At 39.1% G+C, this 6,155-nt stretch overlaps 1 long non-coding RNA gene across 1 annotated transcript; it reads right to left on the bottom strand.

Annotated features, from left to right (window-relative positions):
• Positions 1 to 5,322: 5,322 nt before the first annotated feature.
• Positions 5,323 to 5,817, bottom strand: LOC122011651. Its single transcript, XR_006120000.1, has 3 exons — positions 5,797 to 5,817; positions 5,670 to 5,724; positions 5,323 to 5,337 (listed from the first exon to the last, which is right to left on the bottom strand). It is a non-coding gene; the product is annotated as an uncharacterized LOC122011651 (long non-coding RNA).
• Positions 5,818 to 6,155: the final 338 nt, after the last annotated feature.

Genomic DNA, 6,155 nt, shown 5'->3' with positions numbered 1-6,155 from the left:
CGCTGGCAGTTGCCTGCCGCCAGCGGCGTGGTGGCCGCTGTGGCGACCGCCAGCGGCCTCCTGGCCGCTGTGCCGGCAGCAAGCGGCCTGGTGCCCACTGTGCGGCCGTCGTTAGCCTCCTGGCCGCTGTGCCGGACGTCGGCGGCCTCCTAGCCACTGTGCCAGACGCCGGGGGCCTCCTGGTTTGTGTGCCGGACGTCGGTGGCCTCCTAGCCGCTGTGCCGAACGCTACTGTGCCGGCTGCAGGTATGTCGGAACTGCTATGTTGACGAGTGTGTCGGATATATGCTGTTGTGCTGGCTTGTGCCATTCATTTTTCTACTTGTTAATTTTTTGATAAATTTTGTGCTAAATTATTTTTATTTTATAAACAGATATCATTTGCTGCTCTTCTCCGGTACACATTCACATCTTCAGGTATATTTTAGTTTATTGTATTTTATATTATTTGCCATTGTTTAATTTACATATATGTTATGTTCCTATCTTAATCTGTAATATAATATCATTCTTTTGTTTGTTTTGTGTTTGTACGTTAATTTAAGATAATTTATAATTATCAATTTATTAGTTTTAGGTGAAAATGTCTATGAATAAAGCTTGGATGTACAATCGATTAGAAAATAGATTTATTAGAGATGATTTTATTGCTGAAGTTGAAGAATTTGTCAACTATGCTAAAAGTCATCCAGAACGCATGAATGGTGCAGAATTAAAGTGTCCGTGTAATCATAAAAAATATCAAAATAGAGCTTTCCGTGATGAAGATACTGTAAAAATACATTTATGTAGGAATGGTTTTGTGCCAAATTGCTACAATTGGTACTGTCATGGAGAACCTTATTTGTATGAACCAATTGGGGCTTTTGGTGGTTCATCATCTGGCACAACTTTTACTGCACATGACTCATCAACTTATGATATTGGAATGCAATCAATGGTTCACGATGCAATGAATGCTACAGTTGATTATTCCAATATAAACGAAACACCTGCACCTGAATATCAGCAACTACATGAAATGTTAAAGGCTAGTGAAAGAGAAGTGTGGGAAGGCATTCCCTCAGGTCACTCGCAATTATCAGCTACTGCAAGATTGTTGAATATGAAAGCAGAACATCATTTTTCTGAAAGATGTTATGATGACATATGTCAATTAATGTCAGAGTTACTTCCTGCTGACAACATAATGACAGATAGTTTTTACAGTACCAAGAAATTGGTTAGAGGTTTAGGTTTGCCAGTAGAGAAGATTGATTGTTGTGTAAACAACTGCATGATATTTTGGCATGAAGATAACGAACTGAGTGAATGCAAAATCTGTACTCACCATCGTTATAAGAATGTTACCTGCATACCAGGGAAGAAGAAGAAAAATATTGCTTGGAAAGTGATGTATTATTTTTCTTTAACTGCTAGATTACAACGTTTGTATGCATCTGACGCTACAGCTTGTCACATGACGTGGCATCATGAACATGAGCATGAAGGAGGTATTATGTGTCATCCTTGTGATTCTTCTGCATGGAAACATCTTGATACTGTATTTCCCTCGTTTGTAATGGAACCACGTAATGTGAGATTGGGACTTTCCGCTGATGGATTTCAACCATTTGGTCAATCGGGACAGCAATATTCATCCTGGCCAGTTATATTAATACCATACAATTTACCACCCTGGATATGCATGAAAGATGAATTTATGTTTCTTACTGTGCTTATTCCTGGTCCAACCAATCCCAAAGAGAAGATAGATGTTTTCTTGCATCCTTTAATTGCAGAATTAAATGATTTATGGAATGTAGGGTAAGTGACTTATGATGTTGCAAGTAAAAGTAATTTTAGATTGCATGCTGCATTATTATGGACGATCAGTGATTTCCCAGCATATTCAATGTTGTCAGGATAGAGCATGGCGGGTAAATTAGCTGTCCACACTGCATGACATATTCTGATGCCTTTTCATTACCTTGTAGTCGGAAAGTATCCTGGTTTGATAATCATCGAAAGTTTTTACCTATTGATCACCCTTTTAGGCGGAATAAGAAATATTTCCTAAAAAATGTTGTAGTTAGAAAACCTCCTCCAGCATTCCATATATCAGGTGAAGAAATCATTGAACAAATAGACAGTTATGGATTTCTACCAGTATCTCAATCTGGTTCTGATGAGATAAATAGATACATTGTTAGGATGTGCCAGTGTGGTTGAAAAAAAGGAGTATTTTTTGGGAGCTCCCCTATTGGAAATATCTACTTATTCGACATAATTTAGATGTCATGCATGTGGAGAAAAATTTCTTCGATAATATCTTTAACACTGTGATGAATGTGTCTGGAAAAACTAAGGACACTACAAAATCACGTGAAGAATTAAAACAATTAGTAAACAGACCAGAGTTGCATCAAAATGAAACAACTAATAGATTTCCAAAGGCTTGTTATACATTAGACAAAGATGGGAAGCAGGTTTTATGTAGTTGGTTGAAGGAAGTAAAATTCCCAGATGGGTATGCCTCATATATGGCTCGTTGTGTGGATATGAATAGGTTAAAGATGTTTGGGATGAAGAGTCATGATTGTCATGTATTCATGCAAAGACTTATTCCAGTAGCTTTCCATGATTTACTTCCGTATAATGTTTGGCAAACTCTCACAGAATTAAGTCTATTTTTTAGAGATTTGACAGCGAGGTGTATTACGATGGACGATATGCTTCGGTTAGAGATAGACATTCCTCTCATATTATGTAAGTTAGAGCGCATATTTCCACCCAGTTTTTTTGATTCAATGGAACATCTGCCGGTATATTTGCCATATGAGGCACAAATAGCTGGTCCAGTGCAATATAGATGGATGTATCCATTCGAACGGTTTTTGAGAAAATTAAAAAATAATGTTCGTAACAAAGCAAGAGTTGAGGGCTCAATATGTAATGCTTATCTGGTTGAAGAAGTATCTTCTTTCTGCTCCTATTATTTTGCTGATAATGTCAAAACCAGACATCGCAAGGTTCCTAAAAATTATGATGATGCTCAAGAAATAGACAATTCGATGCTTTCTATTTTTAAGTTTCCTGGCATACCAATGGGTGCATCTATTTCTAGATTCTTAACTCCAGAAGAATATCATGCTGCAAGAACATACATACTCTTGAATTGTGAAGAGGTCAAACCATATATAGAGTAAGTTGACTTCTCTAATTAAAAAAGCATTCTCCGTTCAATTTGTTGCTTGATATCTCATTTACCTTAAAATTACCTTCTTTTCCAGCTTATATGAACAACAACTATATCTACAAAATCCATCAATAGATGCAGATGGTGTAGTTGAAAAGTTAGAGGTTGAATTTGCATTATGGTTTGAAATATATGTAAGTTGGAGATTTTATTAAGTATTTAAGTTCGTGTGTGTTAAGTAGTGTTCTAATGTCTACTAATCGTGTAGGTTAAAGATCGTAGAATATCAAATGTGACAGATGATAGGATCATGAATCTTGCATCAGGACCTCTTCGTAAAATAAAGGTCTACTCTGGTTTCTATGTTAATGGCTTCAAATTCCACGTGGCACTACGAGATTCACAGAGATTAACCTATAATTCTGGTGTTTGTGTCAAAGGATCTATGGACAACAATAACACTCAGTATGATTATTATGGTAGACTTGAGGAAATCATAGAAGTTGAATATCCTGCATTACCTATTAAGAGGTGTGTGCTATTTAAATGTTCATGGTATGATCCTACCCCAAGAATAGGTACCAGAATACATCCAAAGTATAATTTAGTTGAGGTTAATGCAAACAAAATGTCACGCCCCAGAGGAGTCCATGTCCGAGAAAATTTCGACAGCATCTCCCCTGTATGGTGGACAATCTGAAACTTTCTACAAGCACTAAATACCTCAGCCACACGCGGCTGGAATAATAACAACAAAATAAACCATCACCACGCAGTTTATATAAGTAAACAGAAAGATAATACCCTGACTCGAAATCCACCCTACTCCACTACACTCGTAAAGCTCAAATCCGACGAACTCACCTCTTCTGCCGTCCAGGCAGGCATATAGTAGAATAAAATCCAAATCCAAATCCATCGCAATAATAAAATCCATACAATATCCATAAGCAGAATAATCCAAAACATAACATGTTCAAAACAGTCTAGAACAGAAAAGAAACCAAAGAAAACCAAACATATCCTCGAGGTCTGCAGGGACCAGCACTACGTGCAGTGAGGACTAGCGACTGGAACTCCCTCCGGACAGCATCAACCTGAAAATAACAACAATGGAGGCGGGGTGAGTCCAACACTCAGCAGGTACAATTGATATGCAAAGTAAAGAAATAACACCTAGCACTAATCATGCGTACAGTCTCCTGATAAAAATAAAGATAAATGCAAACCGAAGTAGACAGGAGAGAATCTGTACTAACCAGGACCCGGTATAAGGACAAACAGTCCGAAAGGTATAGAAGACCTGTATGCATGTCAAACATAGGTATCCAAACAATATGCAGCATATAAATGCAACAATCACAATCACAAACAATAAATGCATCATGCAAATGATGCCAATGTCATGGTCACCCGCGATCAACCAACTCACAACATAAGTGGGACCAAGTGGGTAGGGGCTGACGACTGCACTCAAAGAACACTACTCACGATGGTGATCGAGTGGACGGATGCTATTGGAGTACATACATACTCCTACCCCAAGTCATAAATGGGGAGCGCAATGCTCTCATCTCGCGCTACGACGAGGAATTCTAACGTGCTACTGCCACACTACCCCTGAGCGGATCAACGGAGCACCGGAAGAGTCAAACTGACGTGCTACCACGCTGTGTCACGCTACCCATGAGCGTCACAATGGAGTACCGAACAGTGATGAAAACTGGCAAAGTGCTCGTCAATAATGGAGCAATCTATCGCACAGCATGCGATCATGCAAATGGTACATGTCACTAAGCATGGTAATATACTAAACCAACCTCTGGACATATATCAATGGGCACCATAGTGAATAAATCATATCAAGATATACTGATCAATAAGGTATCAAACCTAGGTCCTGAACATGTGAAACATGGTTATATCACTACCCATGAGCATGATAGATCAGGTACAAGATCAATACGAGATGCAAACAAACAATCAATCAAACAGGTAACATGTATTGGGCAGTGATTAACCGAAACAAATAGGAAACACAATTAATGCAACACATTATTTTCATTACTAAGCATATCAAAGACAATACGTCAAAAGTACCCGCCTCCGATAAGAAAAGTCCAAATCTGACTCCGAGATACTCGTCTCGCGTCAAAGTCCTGTGTAAACAAAAATACATTTACTTTTATTTAGCTAGAATACAAACAAACAACTAAGTAAATCCTAAATAGAAATTTAGGGATAAACCCTAAACCATTTCCCTCGACCTTTCTAACGGTTAATTAGGGTTAATTACCTTAACCCCAAACAACCTTTTTGATAAAAATCCAAAAACCTAAATCCATATAACCTAATTATTCTACACAACCTAATGATGAATAAATTATCAATAGGTATCAAGATCATACCTAAACATGGATTAATCCAATATATTCCTAATCCAATACATGAATCTAACTCATCAACATGTAACAATTACTCTACTTCTTACCTTGATTCAAAGCCACTGGTTTATACTGAAATCCAAGAGTTGCTGGAATTCTTCACTGTTCGGATTTGATGAAATCAAGATCGAGAGCAAATCAAGCAACAAATTCTAATCAACCACAGAAGTTTACCTCCAAGATCTGACTAGGGCATAGCTCTGAGTCGTCTTCGACACTGTCGAGCAAAACTCACACAGGACTCGGCAGTGTTGCTCCTGTCCAAACTAACCTGTGCAGAGGTAGCAGTGGACCAAGGCTAGGGCACGGAAGCAAGCAAATCTCCAGCGATGGTCAGCTCTGTTTACTCCTGTCCGAACCCAATCCTGAGCAAAGATACACCGGCGAGACGGTCGGCGTCGGCGTCGGCGCTATGCCGAGATGCGACAGAGAGGAAGAAAGGCACAGATAGCCGACGCTAGGGTTCTTGTGGCCGGCGCTGCCTCGGAAGGAAGAGGGAAGATCGGCGATCGACAGAAGAAGGCGGCAGTGGC

Source organism: Zingiber officinale, chromosome 1A (genome assembly GCF_018446385.1).
Source record: "Zingiber officinale cultivar Zhangliang chromosome 1A, Zo_v1.1, whole genome shotgun sequence".
Taxonomy (NCBI): Eukaryota; Viridiplantae; Streptophyta; class Magnoliopsida; order Zingiberales; family Zingiberaceae; genus Zingiber; species Zingiber officinale.
Note: the sequence above shows the minus strand (reverse complement) of the source record. Positions and strands in the feature narration are given on the sequence as shown.